This window comes from Cyanistes caeruleus, chromosome 1, assembly GCF_971803275.1.
Source record: "Cyanistes caeruleus chromosome 1, bCyaCae1.hap1.1, whole genome shotgun sequence".
Taxonomy (NCBI): domain Eukaryota; kingdom Metazoa; phylum Chordata; class Aves; order Passeriformes; family Paridae; genus Cyanistes; species Cyanistes caeruleus.
Genome location: NC_141701.1, coordinates 32,966,578 through 32,991,815, shown reverse-complemented (window position 1 = coordinate 32,991,815; position 25,238 = coordinate 32,966,578). Strand labels below are relative to the sequence as shown.

Here is a 25,238-nt window from a genome sequence, read left to right as displayed (position 1 = left end):
TGGTGCCTGATGCCAGTTCTGCTGGCTCAGGCCCTGAAACAACTTGCTGGCTCTGGTGGCATCAGGATGGTCAGCACAACCGGACACTGGTGTGGTGCCTGCTAACTCCAGACATTGGTGTCAAACAAGCTAGGTTATATTTATTTGTTTATTTCTACTATTCTAGCCTGAAAGCATTGCCTCTGTGAAGTTCCAAGTGATTTAGAAATTTTCAGTTATCACCCCTATGAAGAGAAAAAAAATAACAAAAGTACAGCTTGAAGTAACCAAGATCCACATTACAAAATACAGCAGGCAACCCACTAATACCTCTCATTCCTACCATTATAACTGCTCTCAGCTCTCTAGAAAACCACTAATGACTGAGGAATAAAGTAGGCTTATAGTGTGTCCCAAAGATCAACAGCTTTGACTATGCTAGCCCAAGAATGCAATCATTGCAGAAAAGAAGTATGGTGTGTCTTGGCACAGATACTTGGCAATAGTATGGCATGTCAGAGTGACTGGGACAGATGTGTCACTGAGACCCATTCTGATATTTTACAGTGTTTTCAAAATGATATTTCATCTTAGGTCTCAAAAAGAGCAGGTCAGTCAGGTAACTATCCTCTGTTCTCTTTGCTTGAGACAAAGTCATTTTCCTATCTTCCCTTTCTGAGTTGCTGTCCCAGTTCCTAGAGTGATAACGCCTCAATCCTTCATCCTGGTCTTATTCTTGATAGCAAGGCTTATTAAAAAACCAAAATGTTTGACAGACTGCCTGTACCAAACAAGACAACCTGAATGGTCCCATACAAAAGCTCCAGAGTAGATATGACCAGTCAAGAAAGAAGTTTGGGATTCATCCTTTGCCAGATAAATTGGCCAGCTTAGTATGAAGGACTGGTCTTAAAGCCATATAATATTAACAACAGTGGAGAAAGAATCAGAAACAAGAAACACAATTATGCCAAAGCTGGATGTTTCCACCTTTTAAATAGCCTCTGCATTCTGGCACCCCATTGCACTAAACATGGGTGGTTAGGAACATACACCAGCTTCCATGAAGTGAGAGGAAAAGTAGGGTAGGAGCTTCTTCTGGGAAAAGAGTTGTCTCTGAATTCCCATAAAATATGATAGGAGAGTCTGATAGATTAGGTCTTTAAGATTAACAACAAACAGAGAAACAAACAGAGGATGATTATTTTCTGTAATAACAATGAACTCAATGAAATTATTAGGCACTGCATTTCAAGAAAATCAAAGGAGGAATATTTTGAGCTAAACCATAGTTAGATTATGAAAATGATTGTGGCAGAATGTTGAGACAGTCAAAGTCCTGAAGTGGCTCACAAAGGGACTAGTCAAGTTCCTAGAAGATAGGTCCAGATACTATCCAGATGCTATCCCAAAAATAACATAATTTTTTTCTATTGTGACAGGTAATGTCACTTTTAACCTTGAGTGGGTGGCCTATCTTAACTTTAAAATAATTGCTTTCCCTCTGTAAGCTTCTGACTATGCAAATCTTATACACATGCTCACCTTAATTATATGGATGCTCCCTTGAGAAACATATATCTTTCTTTTTCTGTGCTGGGCTGATGTGCTGTTCACTGCTTTCCCTTTCTACTTCGGGTAAAGGGGACACATCTTGATGCCTTATGATTTTAGCTTTTATATTTCTCAGATTCTGTACTGAATTAGTGTATAACTAAATTCCATATAGAGTGTTAGTAAGCTCTCCACATTTTGGTCAGACAAAACAATCTTTCTAGGCCTGAGAACCAAGAACACTCTCTGTCTCAGGCCCCACAAAGTATAAACAAAAGTGAGTCAGGGGGAGGAGCCAACTGGGGATATATGACTTCATTTCCTGAAGCTGTAATTGGAGAATTAACCCCTGATATGCAAATAGGCCAAACTTATATCTGTCTAAAAATCTCATAACCACCATCCATTGTAGGTGTAGCCCCTTGGGGAGCCTTTGTTTGCCCTTAATGTACCTTAAGGTCCTTCATTAAATTTATCTGCTTCCTCATTAAATATATCTGCCTCTCATTCGAAGCAAGCCTGAAATAGGCATCAATCTCACATATGGATGGCCATTATGCTACGGTCTTTCAGTGGCTAAGAAATCTGCTTTATATCTTTCTAATCAAAATCTCTTATTAACAGCTCCAGGATAGTTAATACTGGAGGAGCAGTACCGTGTCAATTCCAACCAAGTGTGAACTCAAATGATGTTATTTACTTGACTTATAAAACAAAAAGGATTTTGGGGATGTGAAGGCAAGCTTTGTTTAACTATTGGCTTGGTTAGCAATGCAAAAAGAGTTTATTTTCCATCGTGTCCTAACTGTGCAAACAGAGATTTTTACTTCCACTTACTCCAGTTAATTATTTCAGGGGAGGGTGATAGCCCACACTGCAGAGGAAGTTGGGTTCCTTCTGTCCTATGAGTCTATGAAACCTATAAAGAAACCCTTCGTAATATCATTAGGAGTCTCAACCAGTGTAGGGAACTCTGGATGCACAGTTCTGTGTGAGTCAGAGCTATTGAGCTTTCAACACTGCTGTTTCCAAGGAAATGATGGCTGTCTTCCAGGAAGAAATTTAGTAAGGGACTCTGTGATGCTCATATCACTGTTCCTCTATCTTAGCCACTGAGTAGCAATACTTACTTATCACCTTTCTGGATAGTAGGAGCATCCACTCTTCCCATTTATGTAGAGCATCAGCTGGTGTCTAAATGTATTGACAGAGACCTTGATTTTCTGAGCTTTCTGTGGTGGCCTACATCCATGCCAATGTGAACATGTGACTCGGTAAAAGAAGCTTTCAATTTTGATTAAGAAAAACCACATGAAGAAATGTCAGCTGGTATGTGGAGCCTGGCCCATGCCTGTTATGAGAATGGACTACTGCCCTTGAAAATTCAAATGAAAATGTTTATAAGGAAGCTGGTAAGGTAGAATAAATCCCTCTAATTGAGTAACCTAATCTTTCAAACAATCTTTCTCAATGCAATGCTATTTACTTTGGATTCAGAGTAAAAAGGGAGTTAAAGGACCAATGGGGCTTTAGGTTTCCCAGTAAAGTGGTGGCATTGTAGGAAAGGGGCAGAGTATGAGATGGTATTTATGGAATATAAATATCTATTAATAAAGCATGAAAAGACAGCTATGCAGCACTGATCACTCCCTCACTGTGGGAATTCCTCTGGAAGCACAATTCACACAACTTTTCACTCTTCTGTCTAATGCAAGATGGGATTAAACATGGTTAGAAAACTCCTCACATATAAAGGGTAGGAAGACAGACAAGAGGCAGCAATTAGCAGCTGCCTCTACAAAAGGAAGACCTGCAGAACCCTAGAGGAAAACCTGTGAACTGAGGACAACCCACTGAACTACTGAGCTGTACATGTTAAAAATCCTTACTTTTAATTTCCTGCACTGTAAGATATTCTTTGGTTGTTCAGGGGCTGGAAACTCCTGCAGGCAGCCCCAGGACATAACCTTACTATTCCCCATTCTCTCCTGAAGCCCTCTGCCCCAGCAGTACCCTTCATCCTCACTTTTTACCACTCACATGGGGCATGTCTAAAAATACAGGGAGAGGAAGAACACAGGTCGCCTGCATTTCCTTTTCCTGTAACACTTACTTTGGCTGCTCTCCTTGTGCTCTGCCACATCAGATCACCCCTGTGTGCTTCTCTGTTTTGGTTTTCCATTTGCATTGCTTAATAAAATTGCTCTCACTGCCTGCAGATGTCTGAAGCCATAGAGGAAAGGGCAGTTGTAGCATATGGTCAGCTATGATAGGAGAGTAGACATCTTAAATTTTTATTTTTAAGATCCCAGGAGTTATTATTTGGGAATGCTTTGTGGTAAGGAGATGGTAAGCAGGAGAGTCTTCATTTACTTATGATAAGACCAGGACTGCATTTAGCTTCACTTTCTAGTGCTGTGAGTTTGAGCCATGCACTTAAACCTGTGGAGCTATTCTAAATTTACACCAGTGTGAGGGTGAGTATCTTGACTGTACATGTTTACTAGTGATTGCTAGCCACAGTTTAATTTTAAATGCATTAATACCACCAAACCTTTTCTTTGACCACCCACAGTTCACAGCAAAATGGGAGTAGTGGCATATTTCCTACCCCAGAATTTGACAGATGCTTAGGTAGATAAGTATTGCGTATACACTTCAGTCTGTGTTCCACTACTACTTTGATATTAAAAACATTAATATCAAATCAGGTCTAAACAATGTGAACCCTACTTTACAATAAATATCTGCCATGAAGTTATAAGGATTAACTGACAACCTAGTATTTGTTTAAATTGCCTGCTAACTGTGTTTTTTGCTTCTCTGAAAAGTCCAACATGTGCATAATGTCTTCTGTTAAGTCTGGCTGACTCTCTTAAATGGAAAATGCACCCTACTGACCTCATTTAAAAAAGCAGTTTGGACTAATATAAATTTACTGCAAGGCCATTTAAATTTCCTATCTGTTCTTTCTGCACTGTGTTTACTGAATGTGACAAGTTTAAGTAGATCTAAAGTGGATAATACTTTTCATCACATTGTTGCTTCAATTGTAACTATTCAAACTGGTGCTTAGTTTCCAAAATGAGAAGAAAAGCAGTGTGAAATATAACTTACTAACTCAAAGTTCTGTCAGGCAGCAGTCTTCTGCTTAAACAATAAGAAACCATTGATAATGTATATATTCAGTATTTCTATTCACACAATAAGTTGTCCTGCGAATTTGAGAGATCAAATGGACTGTGAGTACTCTTGCCCACAGCAACAGATGCAGGAGGAGGCTGGATCTGTCTGCTCAGTCTGTGTGAACACCAGTCACAGTTGTTTTCTTGAGCTTGTTGCAGGACAAGTCCCTGGAGAATGTAGGCAGCAGGTGACATAGTAGCTTTGAGCAAAGAAAATCATTTTTAGGAAGAAACTTTTTGTCCTTGGAGTTGGAAAAAGTGGTAGGTTTGGAGGTGTTGTGGGTTGCAGGCAGGCTGATACCTTATAGACTTACCAGCTTGTGGCTTTTACTCCGTCATTATTGAAAACAAGTGGCTTGGAATTTTTGTTCATTTCTTCCTCAGATGAGTGTTGGAGAATCACTGCTTCCAGTCATTCTCACATGCAGAGTCAGTGAGGGCCTGTAGGCCCTGTGGGAGGGATGGGTCAGGGGGGTCATGGCTTCGAAGAGTTGTGGGGCACTTCAGCATCCCAAGAGCTCTTCAATGAGAAGAAATGAGAAGAAAACAGTTGAAGAGTGGGCAGTCAGAGAAGGAGAGCACTGCTACATCTCAGAAAGTTCTCACTGACCTTGAACTACTTCCATTACTTTATTTTTTCCCCAGCAGATTATATGAACACTATGGTCCCATAAGAAATATCGTATTTCAAGAATATTGGGAGGAAAAACCCTTAGATTTTTCTTTCAATTTGAAATTAAAATCTCCAGTAATGGGGAAAGAACATTAGAGTATCTACACCATAAGGAGAGATGCAAAGTGAATGAGAATTTCTGTATCAGTTAATAATCTGGTATTTCAGTGTAGAAGCTTTTTGTGCAATACTTACTATACCAGCAATGGAAAACTAATAATACAGATTGAATGCCAACGTCCAAAACAAGTATGCCTTTATATGTAGCACATTTATTCTTCAGTGTATTTTTTTCTTCTGAGTTTTCCTGAAATATTCAAGGCATCATATATGGTATTAATTTTATCTTCGTGGAAAAAAAGTTTTTATTTCCATTTCAATCATTCATGTTTTTGTTTAAAGTAAAAAATGCCTGATCTTGTTAAAGTTGAGCCATTTATAAACATATCAAACATTTAAGATAAAAATATGCAAATGAGACTGTTCATAATCTATCAAATCACCTGACTATAAAGCTATCCTATCAACACATCTGGCTTTCTAAAATTCTGCTGATTGATAGGTTTTGTTGTGTGACCAGAACAGTAAGAGACTCATGATGTGGTGACTCATGCTGAATTTCACAACTGGAAAAGCCTTATTGAAAAATCCTTCAGTGTTTTAGATAAATTAGACAGCTGCAACTCTTTGCAAACTGCTATTTTGAATAATTATTTGTGCTATCAAAGCAGTTAGGAACAATGACTATGACTGCATTATATGAGGAATCCCCATATTTCTCTGTGCCCTAAAGAACTCACAAGACAACAACTGCAAGACAACAGTAAATGAGGTTTGGCTACATGGCTCACTTCTGAGAGCCATCCCAGTAAAGAAGAGCTTTGAACTCTGAGGTATCTTTATGAAGAAATGGAGACAAAATTTTTCTATTTCTGGAAGAAAGCATAGAATTTGCTTAAAAATGTCACTGATGGATGAGATTACAATTAGACTCAATTTAGTGGTGAAAGCGATGTATAAGTAGGCTGGAAGTAGGGTATGATGGCTTTGAAAGTGAAGGTAAATATTATTTTTTCATGTATTTTAAACAGAAGTGAGTAACCCCATTGAAGAGTTTATGCACTCAAAGGGATTAATTAAACAGAGTATCACAACAAGGTATCTCAAAAAGCCTTGATGGTACTACGGGTTATCTATCAAGGCTAGAGAGAAGAAAATTACAAATAACAACCAAAGAGAGAGCTTGAATAGCTTTTTGGCTATCTGGCTAATTTTGAAAGCCTATTAGAACTGCCATAAAAATCAAGCATTAAGGTTAGACATGATCTTGAGAGGGAGTTCCAGTAGAAACTGCAACATAAGTCAAGGGGCATGTAACTGTCTCCACAGAAATCACAGAGTATTGAACTATTTCCCTTAACTTTATTTAACCTGACTGGCAGACAAAATGAAGCATGTGGTTCCTTTTAAAGTCCCAGAAAAAAAACTAGCTTGCTAGGTACATGCAGGTGATGTAAATTGACAAAAAACAATTTTGATGCCTGGGAGCAGTGGTTTAAGATTCTTCCATACTAAACAAGAACACTAAGGGAAGAGCAGCTCTAAGGTGAGAAGTGGACATTCAGAGCAAGACAGGTGTTCTACTCAGCTCTGTTAGAAGAGGGCCAACATTTTCATTGGTGGCTACTAACTGGGTACTACTCTTGGTATGTTATTTCGGCATTGTGAAAAATAATATACTTCCAATCTGATATTGAAAATACTGTGGTAGCCTTGGAACTTCTCCATATAATTTGCCTAGTGCTAGATATGTATAGGCTAGGAGGTGGCAGAATGACTGCAGTTTAGACAAAAAGCATAGGATATATTACTTCTTGGCATGGAGTTGGATGGTGAGTTTGTGGATTAGGCCTCCTAAGGGAGAAAATAACCTTATGCCCCTCTCAGACTCTTCTGATAGACAGAAATGGGGTAGAAAAACATCTGCCTTCATAAAATAGGAAAAGATCAATGCTATTATTATATTTAGTGCAGAATGAACACAGAGGTGGAGAGGAAAGAAGGTATGAGCATTCAGTTAAACGTGGTGAAAAGGCAACTGGAACTACAGAGGCAGATACAGTTTGTTTTAGTCATTGGGAAATCTGGTATCACTGAAGGACATCTGTGAGACAAATATGAGAACTGAATGCTAGAAATGGGTAATTTCATTGAAGAAATGAGTCACTTATTGCTGAAAAAATAGTTATTAGCTACAGATGCATGGGAAATTGGGAGGAGATGCAGCTAGGACAGGTAACCCCAACCAACCAACCAACCAACCAACCAACCAACCAACCAACAAACCAGATATTCCAGATGATATTCTAAGTACATAAAGTTGGGGCAAGAAGGAGAAACGGGTTACTTCTGGAGTCATGGCATTCGTCTTCCCTGTACATGAAGGAGCACTCCTCTCCTCGAGATAGCTTAACACCTGGGTGCCCCCTGGGAAACAGTGAATAATTTCTTTGTTTTTCTTTCCTTTGTATACATGACTTCTGCTTCTCAATTAAACTGTCTATCCCAATCCATGAGTTTTCTAGCTTTTACTCTTCTGATTCTCTCCCCAGTCCTGCTGGTGGGGGAGTGAGTGAGCGGCAGCTTGAGGGGCTTGGCTGCTGGCTGGGGTTAAACCACGACAATATGCCATTGGACCTGTTATCGTAGTAAGATGCAACCTCTTAAATGACCAGATCTGACTGAGGTTGAACAAACACATTGAACAGAAGCAGCTGTTGTGTTAAGGGAAAGAGCCCTCTCCAGACAGATTTCCTGTTCTGCTGTTCCTCAAGGCACAGTGTGCTCTGAATCCACAGAGGGCTCACAAGTCATGTGGATCCTTTACAATAAGCAAAGAAAGCGAAGTCCTGCAGTCCAAGAATAAACGAAAACTATTGCTTTCAGTAATTCCTATAGCACATTAAAGCCAGATTCAAATGTTCTTGTAAGTTTTCAAGAAAATAATCCTTGCATTCTGTTAATTCGGCTCTTCCATCTTTATCATGACCATCATGTCAAATAAAGAACTTAGATACTACAATAACTTTTAGCCAATGGCTAATTAAAATTTGATTAAAACAACACAACATACAGGCCATCTGTTTGTGTCATGTACAGATTATTCAGCATTCACTGTCACATTGCAAATGTGAATTTGGGGGAAATTGGCCATTTTCTCAGCTGCAGAATACTGGCACATTGGGATACTTGCGTTAGAGATACAGTCCTACTGTGATCTCACAGTGTGCACTCTTGAACTCAGACCAGAGTCAGGTTTCAAGTTAATGATGTAGAAAAACATATTTGTATTTAACTCATACTTGGAAAGTCCATATTTGAGTGAATCAGGTATTACCATACCTTGATAAGTAGTGTTTATGTACCGAAGTCAAGTCAGGCTTTGCCCTCCCTGTTCTAATTGGCTTCTGAAGCCCTTAACCTGCACCAGCTCTGGTGTCACCCAGGAGGGTATGAATCAGAAATTAACCCAAACTCAGTGATGCACTGAGTTCTACAGAGATTAGAGCAAAGTTACTCTTCCTCAGATGAGCATGCACATTGACATCCACGTCCCTGTGGTTTAAACATTTTTTTCCAGGAATAAACGATAACAATTTTCTCTTGTTTCAGTCTGGTTTTGCCAATTGAAAATCATCCCTGAGTGTGCATTGCACAGGGGCACAGAAACTTTATAGAAGCTGACATTATACTTCTCATTATTATGAATTATATTTTTGTAAGAACCAGAACAGGAAGAAATCTCTTCAATATAAAGACATTATATTATGATTGCTCTACTATTAAAAAATTAGCTGAAGAAAAATAATGTCCCAAGCTGCGGTACTGGAATAAGAGTTTTTTATTAATTTTCTATTCTAAGGAAAGAGCAAACATTAAAATAAGGAAACTGGAAACTAGCATATTTAAATTACTCAATAAAAAGAACAAAAACATATTTCTTGAATAGACCTATTGTTCTTTAAAATGAGAGGAAAAAGGCAACTACCATAACTATTCATTGCTCTCCATAAAAGTACAATATTTTTTCATTATAAAGAAAATCAGTGAAAAGATTTAACTTAAAGTATTTTAGCTTCTAAAACTAGACCATTTTCCTACCCCTTGAAATAAAAAAGCTTAAGAATTATATAGAAGCTCAATTTGTTATATGAAAAGACTTAACCTCTTTATCTCTAGAGAATTCTCATTTCTCAGGCCATTGATGTTCTATTTAATATACTCCAAACAAGTGTGTATAAGCAGGCATGTTGACTTTTTCTTACACATTATTTGGGGACAGAAGTTAAGCATGTGATGGCTATATCTTAAAGCAGAGTTCTCATAAGTGTCAGAGATGATTTTGTCATCATTTCAGATGTGTATTTAGTGATTGCCCTTCTATTTTGGGGTCGGATTGTAGGCATTTTTTGCATGGATGAACAAAGGCAGGGAGGAACAAGGACAGTCATCTTTGTGTGGCCTGTACAATTGCACTTACTTAGTTTAAGGAAGGAAGTGAGGTCTGTGACCTTGCCTTGCTCCACACTGTGGAGGGTACACCATCCTAAAGGCAAACATTAATTGGAAGCCTGTTTTAGTTAGGAAAGGAAAGACACAAAAATTTGGTTTATGTGAAGGAAGCAGTAGGAGAAGAGAAGGGGAAAGCTGGGGGGTGGGGGGTAGGTGGGTAGTGGGAAATGCTGAGTTCAATGCCTGTGTTGCTCAGGACTGTGGGACTGCTGAGGGCAGACTTTGAACATGATGTGCAAGGACACCACAACAGCAACAGCCAAGTTTTTGAAGGGCTGACAGTGTAAAATTCTTGGCTGCAGAACAGCTCTTGACAGATTTGAAGAGAGAAGGAGAGAGAAAACGGACTTACGTTCATTGCAGTCCAGGGCACACAGCCCTTACCATCTGATCCATTTTTAGATAATATACCTTTGAAATGGGTATCTGACATACGTATTCCACTGCCATTTTCTGCCTGCTGACCAGCATCCCTGTCCTGGTAATGGGTACTCCCCAGCTGCCCTTTCTCACTGGGTGCAGCTGCTGTTGCATAATTCCCCTTTATGTACCCTTCTCTTGCTATTGCTGGAAATAGTAATTAAATCCCCCGAGTCTACCTTTTGGTTTTTTTCTTTACTCCCTGGCTCTGGTTTAGCTGCTGCTAGTTCTTCATTTACTCTGGAAAGAGTTTTCAGATCCAAGTGTCCTTCAAGAAATATTATCTCTTAACTGGAATATTATCTGAAGAAGTCATCTGGTTTATTGCCCCTATCTAATATAAAATCATCCCAAACTACACTTGCACATCTGTTACATATTTATGTGTTAAGGGTTCCCCCTTGCCCAAATGACTGAATTTAGAGATATTCTGCAGGTGACAACTTTGCATGCTACAGAGGCACAATGAGGTGTGAACAGTTCAATTTCCAGCAGGGAAAAGAAATTATTATAACCTGCATCGTTTAGAAAGCTTTTATTTGGAAATCATATAATCTAACCCTAGCCTTGCAGGTAATTAATTGGTGGTAAGGAGCCAATAGAGGAAGTAGATGACTTTTGGTACTCATACACTTTATTTTATTTCCCACACATGTCTACATCATAACCAAAAGCATCTGAATGTAAAAGATTCTGCAGCATCTTCAGAAACATCAGTGAGCCTCAGTAAAATAACTGAACCTTGACTCAGCCCCTTAGGAACTGTTATAAAACCATTTTTGTGAAGTAGAGTAGAAGGATGGGTGGGAAAAAGAAAAACAGATTTTGTCACTCCCAAAATATGCTCAGATTCAACCTTCACTAACCCCATTGTGTAAAACATACTGAAAATTATTAAGAGAAAGCTTGCAAGTGTAAATATACTTATTCTCAATGAAATCAACACCATCAAACTGATTTGTAACCATTCCCTTAATACTGCTATAAACTTTACTGCAGTGAAAACACTGGCTATACAGATTGCTTTCCTCTTCCTCAGGATGTGTTTCACCTTTGTGGCATTGCCACTATAAATCTCATGGTCCAACAACCCCTTGTCTGCAAGTGATTTCAAGCACTATCATAAAAACGAAACAGACAGACTTAATTTGAGTTCCAGACTTAAGGAAACTCAACTAAAATATTAGCATAATTTCACTGAAGACGGAGGAAATTGTTAAAATATGTGTATTAGAGAGTGTCTGCAATTCAATACATCTCTTAGCTGGCTCTTGGGTGCCACCCAGTGATTGATTTAACAGCAGGTTTGTAATGGTGTCTGCGGTGCACCACAGGCCATGTTAAGAAGCAGCACTGATCACAGGAGATCAGAAACAAGAATGTCAGGAAGTATAAGAGATTCACTACATGTTAAATCTGAACCTGTGAATAATAAGTTCTGTCTGATGGATTTAGTGCTTGGAGAAGTTCTATGTTGAACAATACTCCTGTTTGTTTCACACAGGGACTGATTGATTCAGCAACCATTGTGCATGTTTCTTCCTGAAAGAAATTAGGGAAGCTTGTAGTCCTTTGATTTTTTTGTACTTTAATTCTTTGGAAAATATGTAGTTATACGCAGTTTTAAGATAATAGTGGTGCTCTGCTTTCCACCAAAATAAAATAGTCGTTTTCATGCAGAAAGAGTGTTTTCTGATGATCATTCTTTAAATAATGTAAAACCTTGATAAAAAAGTCCTAGTTAAAGAGGTGTGATGGAAATCTGATAAAATAGCTGGTCCTGAAATTGAAAAATCCTTTCCAGTGATACCATGTGAGTATATGTTGCTGTCCCAAGGAAATGCAATGGTGCACTGGCTGCAGCCCTGGATCACAAGTCTTAACAGGCAGTTGTTGACAGCAATTTAGAAATATTGATGTGAAAAAGATTTCTCCTACAGAGAGCTTTTTAGCCCCACAGAGGAAGCACAATATTTTCAACTAGTGAAAAAGATGAGTATTTTATGAAGTGGAAGAGCTGAAACAATCCCTCTCAAAGCATGGCTGATCCATCAATACTGAAGTTTTGATTGAGGGTAAGATGCATTTCACAAAGTGAGGCTGCAACTGAAACTAGAATGGTTCTGGAGCAAAAATAATTAGGTGAAGGAAGTAAAATTAATTACCAAAATGGACCTTTCTTGTCTTGAAAGTTATTGCTCCTTAGAGTTGGAGAAAGGATTACACAGGGACAGAGTAAAAGAGTTTTACAGTGTGTCTCAGCACATCTGGCTGCTGTGCTACATACCTGCATCTCTGTAACCCTCTGTGTTAAAATGGTTTGCAGAAGCTTAAAATTTTACATACACTCTCCAACATTAAACTGAAAATCTCTTCTTTTTCTCTTATGTTCATGCTAGCTGGGGTGGATAGAAGTTACCAAATTAATAAGTTAATTAAGTATGTATGAATGCCAGGAAATGAAAGATTATGGCCCTAATTTGATATACCATAAAACAGCATGTTCTTTGTGGTTTCTTAGAAGGCTTAACAGAGTTTATTGGTTTAGGAGACAACTTTATCTAGAGATTTAGCATTAGATAACATTTTTTGTATAGTATTTTTTATTACAGAGGTCAGTTTGATGGAATAAAAAAGAAAATGTGTTTTGAGTAGACTGGTAAAGGACTAGCAAGTCCAATGTTAGCACCTTCCCCTTCCAAGCAAAGAGGGAGGTTTTGAATCAAATACCTTTGGGCTGCAAAGAGAGAACAGGATTCTGTCAGCCTAATCTCATTATACATGTAGCCATTACAGTCAAAATGAGTTTCCTCTGCCTTAGTTTAGGTTGGAGTCAAAGCCAGTTCTCAGAGGAAAAGGGTCATTACATTAAGGTAGTAAGTTACTAAATTGGTCTTCCTATTATACTGGGGTATACACATTTATGTTTTCCTTAGCCATAGGGAGTTGAAATGAATAATTTTGGTATTGTTTACTAATTGGAGTTGGACATTATATTCTGATGAATAAAAAAAAAGAATAGACAATAAAATGAAATATATAAATCGTTAATTGTGGTGGTTTCGGACCATGATTTTGTTCAGAACACACCCACCACACTTTGAGAAGATGCAGCATTAAGCTAGCAATTTGTGGCTCAGGCTCATCTTAAATGATGTGAAATGAATAAATATATGTCATAGAAATCAATATTCTTTTGGCCACAATCCTACAAACATATGTGAATAATTTTGCGCATGTGAGTTCAATTAGATTATTCATATGCACAGTGTTAACTCAGATATGCAAGTGTTTGCATTATTGGAATCCCAGTTTGTGGATGTTCACAAAGAGCCAAAATCTACAAGGAAAAGCTCAGATGCCACAAATGTTCACGCAAGTGAGTATTTGCACAGAGGAATACAGTCCTCTTATACTCACAGGCAAGAAGTTTCTCAGAGGCTTCTACACATCACTTTACAAATCAAGAAAGGCCAAGTCTCACACAAAACAAGTAATTTTTACATGCTTAAATAATTCATTAGATTGAGCATAATTAAATATTAATTGATTTGATGGCCAACAGAGAAGTCTTTTATTAAATCTCTAATGGATTTGATATATCATTCCTACATTTTAGTCAATTCACATTAATTCCAAATGTATTTTTTTATTTTTTCCCCATTTGCATCAGTCAAAGAAATTTTGAACCATCCCAACCAAGATTCAGTAAACAGAACTGATGGTTAATGAATTGTAAATTAAAATGAATAGAACATTACCTAGCAGTGGTTGACTACTGCAGCCACCCTTTCCATACATTTTTGCAAATGTGCAGAAAATTGCAACATCATGATGAAAACATTTTTTTGTGTTGAAAAATTAACCATACAGAAGAAACTGTGGCATGGTGCAAGGTGAGCTGTGCAGGAGTTGGGACCCAGGAGACCTGGCTACAGGTACAAAAGTAATTTCCAGGCCAACATAAGGAAAATCACATCCTATCTTGTCTTTTCTTGTCTTTCTCTGAAAAAGGAAGGCATGGAAGTCTTTTCTCTCATGTGAAGGTAAAGAGCAGAGGCTGAAAGAAGTTCTTGCTCTTCGAGCAGGCAAACAGCGCAACTCTCATTCAAGAAAGAGCCAAAAATCCCTTAATTAATGAGGAAACAATTAAAAAATAACAACTAGAATTACAGGCCACATAAAAGTGCAGTCGATGCAGCAGAGGATGCAAACTAATGTTTTGCTGAATTTTGAGTCAAAACCCAAGGCTATAGCAAGCATGACTGTGTATTAGTTGGGTGACACTTTGTGTGCAACAAAGAGAAGAAAAACTTATAAGGCCAGGGAAGAGAGCAGGAACAAGTCCTGTAAGTGGCTGGCAAAGGAAATGTTTGAAGAAGGAATTTTCTAGTTAGGTCCTGGCTCAAAGAGGTACAGAGTTCTCTGAAAAAAATATCTTTGCTTTACCCTTCCACCATTGTCTGCAAGGATAAGGGACTTTGCATACTATTTGGAAGTGAACAAAAATAACTGGATTCTATTATAGAATCATAGAGTCATATCATATCCTTTCTCAAGTGAAAAAGAAAATGCAAGAAATTAAATCTGCGGTAGCCACATGAGATACAAATGATGTGTCAGATTTAAGAGGATGTAAGATCGCATACACTATGAGACTGTGCTGCAAGGGTATTTACCTGTGTGCTCATCTCTGGTTCAAGACAAAGTGCTAGGTGTGCTCCTACATGACTCATTTGCCCACTCAGTCCCTGTTGAGAATTTTCAGTCCCTCTGTCCTGGCAGGACCAGGTTAAAGCTGTAGAAAGCTGAATGCAGGTCTGCAGCAAGCTTCTTTCTGTACAGGGTAGTCACCTGTACTTGGCTGCAGCATCTCACCTCAGCCATGTGTAACTTCAATAGGTGTGATAAAGATACTGTAAATTCCTCAGCAAAATATGCTTTAGATCAATGTGTTATTGAATCATTGTTTATCCTTGAGAAACACTATGTTAGCAAAAAACTTTCCCTCTATCTCTCCAACATCTGCTAGCTAAAAATGCTGAAGTATTTTTTTCCTTTCTCAGTTTTTCAAACTAATATTGATTTTACTTCAGCTAAAAATAGTTCAGTGGGAAAATGTCATTCAGAGGTGCCAGCTGACTAAAGAAGAAAAAGGATAACATCTCATAAAACAGAGTAGAACTGAAAATTAAATTTTGATATTAGTCTGCTACTCTCAGTGGATTATGTTAAATTTTACATGCAAGGAAGTATGTATGATTAAATGTTGCTATGATTCTTCTTAATTCTACAGCTGAGGAAAATTTTGTTGGAAAGGCTGTTTTTAAAACTGAAAAAACATAGCAGATTTATTTTAGTTTTGTCTACCAAGATCCATACGTTTCATGGTAATTTTGCAGTGAAGCATACTAAAAAGGCACCAAGTTCTATAGAGTCTGACTCTACTGACAGTTTTTGGGCTAGCCTGAGATGTGTTTAAAGCAATGCTCATTTTACTAGAACACCACACTGCATCTGCTCCTACCACATGAAATCAAAATTCTTATGCCATTCAATGTTGTCAGTGTTGTCTATTGAAACCTTCTCCCAGAGAAAATCTTCTTCCTTTTAGAAATAAGCTTTTCTCACTTCAGCTTCTACACCCTGCCTTGCCTTGGACAGTCCCTTTCCTGGAAGCAGGACAACTAACCTTGCTCAAAGCAGGACATTTTCTCTACTTGGAACACAACTGTGAACGTAATGAAGTTCACTGTTCAGGCCATTTCAGTAAAGTGGTTCCCAGAAATGTGCTTTGTACCTTGACAGGCTGATGTTGTGTTTGCTTTGCCTTTTCAGCTTTCTCCCAGGAAGAGAAGTTTAGGCACAGAGTATTACTTAGGTATGGTTTTATTTGCTACATTGTGCACAAAACTGTGTTTCTCTAATATTAATTGCAGTTAGATTGAAGAATCTGCATTGGAGATAAGTAGGACAGCATAGGACCATATTTTGCAGTCCTGAAAGGAATTTTGTTCTTTTTGCAGAGGAGTTTTAGTCCTATGTAGGAAGTTACGTAGTTTTGAGATATAGTTTTATGGGCAATTATCTTGTGCAAAGCAGCGCTTGAGATATGAGAAAACAAGCTTACTAAAGACCATATGGATATGAGCTGAGAATTTGAGGTAATAAGTATCTTTGTTTTCCTGGATAGTTTGTGGGAACTTAATGTCTTTGTGGATCACATCAAAGATATGCTAAATTTACTTATGGCTGTGGCTACTGGATCCTCTAGCTTTCTGGAAATAGTCCAGAGCTGAATACTTACGAATGGATCCAGTATAAAAAGTTACCTCACATGATTTTGGTCCCTCTCCTTTGGCTTCTGGAAAGAATCTTCTTGTTGGGGATTTCCTGAGCTGAAAGTTGAATCTGCGCTGTTGTACTTAGGAACTATTGTCAGACTCCTTTTATGCACATTTTTTCCATCTAGTTATTTAAATATTCCTATTTGTTGATATTTACCATATCCTGGAGTAATTGAACGCAAAAAATTGAGCTCTGAGATTGCTTCTTTTGAAACTGCTGACTGGTCCTTTTTCTTGGTGTGCTCAACTTCTGGCACTCTGGAGAGTAGAAAACAAGCCTAATGTGCTTCTACCAGCCAATGTTGTTTAAAGCTACACCTGAGTTCCACATTTCATTTTATGTAGTGCATTATTCCCATAGCCCTGGCACACGTCTATAAATTAGGAGATAGGGGATTTATAAGTAAATACAAATGAAGGGAAAGTTCATGTTGTTCAGCCCTCAATTTAAAGAGATCCTTTGCAATCACAGATTCAAAATCACCATCCTTGAGTGTGCAAGATCATAATCCATTATTTAAATCCATTGTAGAAATTAATTTTATCATCTTTTTCTATTTGTGTTAAACTCTGGTAGCCAGATAAAGTAGCCTCTTTCACTTATCTCCTACTCTAACCAAAATACCTTCTACTTCACCCTGATGTAGAGTGTAGCATACCAAGTCAATGTGGCCAACTATATGAAGGTATTGTATAGAAGAATGCAGAAAAAAATATTCTGTATTTAAAGTTGAAAAGGTAAGATACGTATGAAAAGTGAGGTTAATGTGCATAATGTCTTTTCAACAGTATTGAAATGGATAAGAGTTGAATGTTTGTCTAATCAAATGTCCAGAATGCTTACCCCTTTGAATGTTTCAGTAGTGAATCCTGCTGGTTGGAATTCTTAAGTCCATTTGTTCAGTTTTTTCTTCAGGAAACTGTACAGCCTATTTTATGATACAGTATCACACAACTAGAAGATTGCCTCAAAAAGGAAAGGTCAGCACTTTAAAGCACAACTTCATTTGAATATCTTTAGAGTCTAAATGTTTGCTTGTAAGACATGTTCAAGAGCATGTGCTTTTGTATGACCAATCATACTGAAAGTCTGGAGCTTTTCAGCCCCCATTTAGAAACAGAAGCAAAACACTCTTAGAGATTATGTCCTTCTGTATTCCCTGACACACTTGGGTGCACATGAAGAGAATACAGAATTAACATGAATCTGCATATTATAGGATAGATACAAAAACTATATAAATTGATGCATAAAGGTTTATTGAAACAGCATTAAAATGAAAGAAAACAGACAAATGTTTATCTACTGAGTGATATTGAAAACTTGCACCTTTGAATGTTTTGGCTGCAAAGACTGACAATGATAAATCACTTTCCAACAGCTGTGGACAGCTGTTTAAGTCTGGGGTCTAGAGAGCTTAATTGGGGAAGTGTGTTATAAAATTAAAGTGCCAATGGCTCATTAAGTTATGTGATGACTTTGTGTGGCAGGCCAATAATACTGCATTCCAATCTTTGGGAAAGGACATGCCTAACTCTCTGTTAATTAAGAGCTTGTCGAAGAATGCAGGTTTGCCAAACTGCAGTGTTTTCATAGGAGAGCATCTGTGAAAGGGGACCCAGAGGGAGAAGCTATTTACAAGTACGAGTTTATTGCAGCTAGAGCAGCTTTCTGCCTCTTTATATCCTGATGTCTGGGCATGTTTACCATATTTATAAACTATTGGGATACCTTAGATGAAGAGGAAGGACTATCAAACCTGCTTTGATAAATAACCTTTTCTCTGAAGTGAGTAAACCATTTCCCACACAGATGGAATTATTAAAACATTCCACCAAACATTAATGCTCGCCTGCAGCATAGGGAAAAAGTCAGGTTTTCCGAGGTGACTAGAGCATTAAAAAACAAAGACATGAGGGAAGTGTAGTGGGGTGGAGGAGGTGAAGTGTATTACAACCACAAGGATTATTTGCAGGAACGTGTTGTCATCTTTTAAATAGTTTGATAATGTTGATTTGTTTAGCAGGAACTATATTTGTCTATTTAAATCTCTAGTGAGCTACAAAGCAAGGGTGAGTGACCCTTGCCAGCAATGGTATGGATTGTAGAATGGGGACAGGGGAACCGACAATTTGGAATTAGTTTGCAATCTCATTGCAAATGTGCTGGTTATTGCCTGTGCTAAGTGCAACCAGCTTCACACTCCCTCCTTTCTGCAGGGCTTTAGAGGGCCACCAAACCTGGGCCAGATTTGCTCTGTCACTGTTGTACTGTTAAGGCCACAACTCCACATAGCAATTTGGTTTAGACACAGGCTGGGACATGTTGTCTGTCACTTGACCTGCATGATCTTCCTCAATAAATACAAGTACAAAAGTGCTGAAGGAAGGACCAGAATGTAAACTATACAAGAGAGATGATCACAACAAATTAACAAGAAGTTTTTCGAGCTGCAATGTGGAAATTTGAGACACATTCTCATAATTTATTTCATTTCTCCCTAATATTTTGCTTCACATTTTAATTAAAGTTTTATGTCAAACTGTAGAACATATAACTCATTCATACCTCTATCTTGTTCTTAAACTGCTGACTTGCATTGCTTGGGGTTTTCCATTCACCATTTTTGCATAAGTCTTCAATAACATTTTCCATACATTAAGATAGAAAAACTTAATATCTGTTTATCTGTTTGCCTCAATCTAAACATCACTTGCTAATAAGGTCAGCTACCAATAACATCTTGCCTAGAATTAATAGAGGCTTAATATTAAATATTCACACTTACCTAATCATAAATCTGAAATAATCCACATTCAGTGTAATTATCCAGGATTTATATCAATAGAAAAAAGTTTGTCCTGAACATGAAGCAAGAAACAGGATAGTTAAAGACATTTAAATAAAGGTGTTTTAATGAAGGTTTGGATCATGGCTGTCATTCTGTAAAATTGTAACATGATGGAAGAAGGAGAATTCTTTCTTATGCCAAGAGAGTTTTCTCTGTAAATAGATTATTGACTTTCTTGATAGTAGGCTGTATATCAACTTTATTGTTAGGTGCAAGACTGACTTTACTAATGAATTTGAAGAATCATGCTCCTGATTAAAAAACCAACAGCTTCTTCTGCCAAAAAAATAAGAAAATTTGCAGTAGCTAGGTATTTTTTAATTTTATTTTATTGTAGTCTTTCCTGGAGAACTAATTCTGCAGAGTCTACTTCTTCATGAGTCTAAAGACCAGATGATGTGTTTCTTCACACTTTGTTGTTCTTTGAGTTATTTATTGCTGCTTGAATGCATGAAGTTTGAATGGGTATACTGTAAATATTTTCACAGAAGGTAAAATAGTCCTTATGCAGCATTTAATGAAAATAATTTCATATTCTATCTGTACCTTAGAAATATATTACACAGAATGAACCTCAATACTGATGTGGGTATATTATATATGTGTATATGTATAAAGTGGTCTGTTTATTTTCTCACTGACAGGAATACTGTTTATTCCAGTTTTTCAGTTCCAAGATTTCTATATTGTGACAGTCATCCTTGTGGATGCTAAGAGCTTGTTGAGGTCCCTCCTTTGGGAACTCATTGATGCATCTCACTAATGGACAGAGGACAAGACAAGTTGAAGTATCTCTACCCCTAGTGAACACTTGGCAGGTGCATGCGTGGTTTCCCATGCATTAGTTAAAACACTTGATGCTGAAGCATGTGGCCATTCCCCTTCACAATATTCTGTCCAGTATTTTAAAGACAGAGGATTAAACTGTCTTATGAGATATGAGATTAAACTCATATCTCCACAGCTATTTAAACTTTGGAGAGGTACCAAAGCTTGATTTGTCAATATCTATTTGTATTTGAAAATCTCACAGGAGATACTCTTGGTGTCTCAACAAATAACTTAAGCCCTGTCCTTTTTCAAAATAGCCACTATCAACTCTCATGAAAATAAGATTTGAGGAGGGAAAATTTCAGTACTACAGGTGCCCTTTTACATCCGTTATTTGCTAACTAACACTCTTCCAGCAAAGGCCAAGTACAGCCTGGCGCTGTTTCAGTGCAAATAACATCAGTCAGTTCAAATCTCTCTCAGCAAAGAATTAATCTAATCTTTTTGACTCTGCTGAAACAGATGAAGTGCTGTCACAGGGAGACGTAATCATCTCAGGTGAAGTATTATGATAAACTGATGAGATGTGGTAACTGTTAAATGCTACTGCTCTTTTGCAAGTGAGTGACTGGCTACAGGCTAAGTTTCTCTGTGGTTCACTCCATTATTTTCCATCCACATAGTCTTTAAGGAGGGAACACACATCCTCTCTGTGGGCTAGACATTTATGTACAGGCGCGTGGTTTTTGCTTGTAAAAGGGCCTGACCTTGGCCAAAGTGTATAACAGGTAGGGAAAGCACAATTGATGTATAGCCAAAGCTACTCTGCAGGCGTGTCCTACAGATAAATTTTGGTTGAACGCTGCAAAATAGGGATGCAGCAGCCTCTTAAAGTCAACAAAAATGACAAGGCTTTCTTGGACTTTTCTTAGTGTAAAAAGATTATGAACAGTTCTCTGTTATATTTGGATTTACTGAAGAATGTGTGTTGCATTCCACATAATTCATGGCTTCAGCATTCTGTAGTTTCCATCTCACTCTAAATTATGAAGAGGACCTCAATGTTCATTTCCAGATATATTAAAAAGAAATAAACTTTCCAGCTATTGTTATACATTCTTAAAAGGAACTTCAGAATTCTCCATTATTACAAAAAAGGAATTTGCAGGTGCTTGGGCAGCCTGGATATACCAAAAGTATAATAAACTAGATAATCAAGTCAATATGTCTAGTGTTCTGGATTAAAAACTATATATTTTAAAGAAAAATAACATGAAGATTAAAATGAATGTTCAGAATAATATCAACAAAAATCATATTGAAAATAAAAATGTACAATGCATTTTCCAGCTTTGCAAAGTGAATGGTAAATTGAAAAGGAGAGCAGGGAAAAGTGAAAGAATTACTTAAAGGTCAAGTTCAACTTTGGGGCTGTAACCATATTCACCTTTGGTTGTGTTAGCTCTTGAACTGGGGAACTTCAAAAGCTCAGACTGGTGACTGATGTGCAGACAGGGAGGCATTAAGGCTTCTTAAGCTGATTTTGATGATATTCAGCTATTTGACAACATTCTCCTCTTAACATACTTGGCAAACAGAGCTAAAACAAAGAGGTTTTCTTTTGCAGCATGGCTTCCTGAACAACTGTCAAAGTTTTTCATCTAATAGAATATCCTTTGCAGTAATCCTTTTCACTTTTACTTCACTCCCTTCAGTGTAAACTTGGAAGACTACACAAATGAATTTCCATGGTCTTTCTGAGGGAATAATACTGCTATGTACCTCTGCACAGAGAGAAAAAGTCAATAGGGGCAGATTAAATGTGTTGGTCACCTGAGCTTGAGTCTCATCTAGGTAAAGCCCTTACCATCCTGACATCTCTATGCAGTGAGACATATGTGCCCATACTAGAATATTTTTCTGTGTTGACGGTAATGGGGTAGTCACTTTGCTGTATTTATCCACTGTTCCAACCAAAAAATCATGTTTCCCAGTAGTTCTGTCATTTTCTACTGACACTGCTCATTTTGTAAAGCAACAAGTAAACTGTCCTCAAGTAGATACAGTCTAAATTGTGCATGTACTTCAAAGGAAAAAAATGAACCAGCAAAAATATCTATGTGATGAAATTGTAGTTTGATAGATACCTTAAACTAATAGATTTATAGAGGACATTGGCTTTCAAATGTTGTTAGTTGTAGCAACCTATTATTTTTAACATTGAAATTATGATATGTATGTAATCTTAGGAATTTTCTATTAAACCAGTTTTTGAGCACTACAGAGCTTTGAAGGACCCTTCTGTAAACTAAATCTTTTTCCATGGTTTTACTACTGCTTTTCAAACACAATGTCAATCATTCTTCTCTCAGCGGTCACTAACCAGGTTATTTGTGTGTTTCCACACTGCTGCATCACAAAACATTATGCCCACTTGCCTCAAAAAGATAATATCTAACACATATGGAGACTGCCTTTGATCTCCACGGTCTATCTAGGGGTCACAGACCTGTCTTCTTCTCTCCCTCACTTCAAATAGCCTCTTTCATTTACTGTGAAACTAAACATCGGAAAGACAAAGACAGGAAAATAAAGGCCTTGATTTAGTAGCACTTATATGTTTGGCTATTTCAAGGTAGATTTTAGTCTCCTAGGTCTTGATATTAATTGCACTGCATTTCTAAATCATGGCATACTGTATTTTTTTCATGCATGCAGCCTTCAAAATTCAAGCTGCTATTTAAATCAATATGTGTTTTGTTCATAACTTAATAACCATTAAGAGTCTACTAATCAATTTGCAATAGTCAGCACTGAATCCAGCTTTGTGGGAGTTACATGGGAAAGTTTGGTAATTTTATTTGGGTTTTGGAAATAGAGTTTTATTTATTAACATGACATTGTTAATGTAGATGGAGTATATTGGGTGATCTTTTAAATTATCGTGAAGATAAATCGGGATGGGAAGGTGAGGAAAAATGTGGTTACATTGGAAATCTCAAGGGTCTTAGGGAATAAAATGCCATCCAGCATATATGGAACTACAGGTGAGCAATTATGTGGTAAATGAGTTCATAGCATTTGCCAGAGAATATTTCTTTTCTACGTGCAAAAGCCAGATGTGTTGCAGTATTACCACTTTTGTTTTCATTCAGAAAAACATGTAGGTACCTAAAAAAGGATTTGAGCAACATGTAGCAACATGTTCCTCAAAATCACATGTTCAAAACTCTAGTCTTGAAAATAGCTCTGTCTTAAAGATGTTTCAGTATTGACTCTACTGCTCTGCAGTTTTTCACAAGTTCTCCGTGTTCTCACTCTGCATGTGAGAACTTTCCAAGTTCTCAGAAACTCCCTCAGGTATCACTGCTCAGCTTCATGGTACTCAGTAGACCCTTATATAAGGTTATATCACCTTAACTATCTTTAAGAATTCAAGCCAGCAGAAGTTTTCTAAGTATATTTAATGAATGAGAATTTTGCACAAAGTGTTGGAGCAATTATTGTTTTTTTTATATTGGTTATCTGGGAAGGAAGAAATTGTCTTTTTTTTTTTTTTTTAAGACCAGAGCAGTCACCCAGATTCTATTGTCTTTAATGGCAGAAAAATCCAAGGTTCTACATAAGAAACCCTAGCTGTGAAGTCACTGCATGTATTGTAGGAAATTTGGCATATATGACGCTCTTCTTCATTAAAATTTATAGAGGCAAAGATATCTGCCTTCTTAGAGGCAAAAGGACCTCTATGATCTCACCAATTAGTGGTTAGATAGCTCAGAGTGTGCATAGTAATGAAGTTCTTGTTCTGGGTGCACCTTCTCTTACAACTATTTGAGGATTAGTTCTGCATTTTATGTTAAATCTCCTTACAAAATTTCAGAAGATTTCCATGCCTTTTAGGTGGAATATGCACTCTTTCTCTTGGGAGCTTGTTTTGGCCTCATCATAGAAGAATTTCCTATACAGTAGACACAGGAAACAAAAGATGCGAGGTTCAAAACAGTTTCTGGATTCAGGGAACATTTCAGGGAGATGTGTGGGAGAAGAGGGTGAATCTGAAGCTCTGGACCACTCACAGCTTTTATGATGGCCTCAGTAGCTAGAATATTAATTATCAGATTCATTAATCTTTTCTCACCTGCTCATTTTTCAAAATAACTATTATATTGTTCTGATTGATTATAAAAATAAGTGAAGAAAAGATTCTGTACCAGGATCACAAGTACAGGACAAATTATATTTGAGAATAGTGATATTTAAAATGTTGCTCAGCGTTCCCCCAGATTTATTGCCTGAAAGGAAACAATCTTCATGCCTCTCCACAGGTGTCTGTGTCTCTTCTGAAAATCAAGCACCTTGCTTAGAGAGCTGGAACACATCTGGGAGCAAGTGCCCTGAAGCAAGCACAATGCATTCAGTATTGCATCACCTACATGATATTCTGCATCTACTTAGAAGGGCCTGAAAGAAAGATGCTCATATATAATGCTGTTAGAAAAGGGCTGTGCTGGAGTGTACCCTCTGCAGTGTGCAAAGATAGTTATAGGATGGAGAAAAAGAAGTTACTTTGCGTACATGTAGATATTTCTATACATGCACACGCACACACACACACAGATATGCCCCCCATCCTTTACTTGAATTTTCCTCCACAGAAGATTCACCTTCTGAGCTTACCACTTTATATAGATATGGATACAATTTTAATCCTCCTGGTTCACCAGCAACCCGAAGTTACTTCAGCTTGTGTCTCAACAACCTCATGAGAAACTTCGTGGGATGCAACTACAAAGTTAGCACTGGAAGTATACCCAGCTCGTTTCTGTGGTTATAATATATTTCAGAAGCATTTATTTTTAATGATAAAGGCAATTGCTCTTTCTTT

At 37.5% G+C, this 25,238-nt stretch overlaps 1 long non-coding RNA gene across 2 annotated transcripts in view; it reads right to left on the bottom strand.

The window, feature by feature from the left end:
- Positions 1–25,238, bottom strand: part of LOC111924748 (uncharacterized) — an 87,577-nt gene that overhangs the window by 19,867 nt on the left and 42,472 nt on the right. Inside the window, exon 1 of one of the 2 annotated variants that reach the window (XR_015285774.1) lies at positions 1,525–1,802. The exons of the other annotated variant lie outside the window; for it this stretch is intronic. This is a non-coding gene — a long non-coding RNA (uncharacterized LOC111924748). Of the gene's footprint in view, positions 1–1,524; positions 1,803–25,238 lie in introns of those variants that run through there. 2 annotated transcript variants of the gene reach the window in all.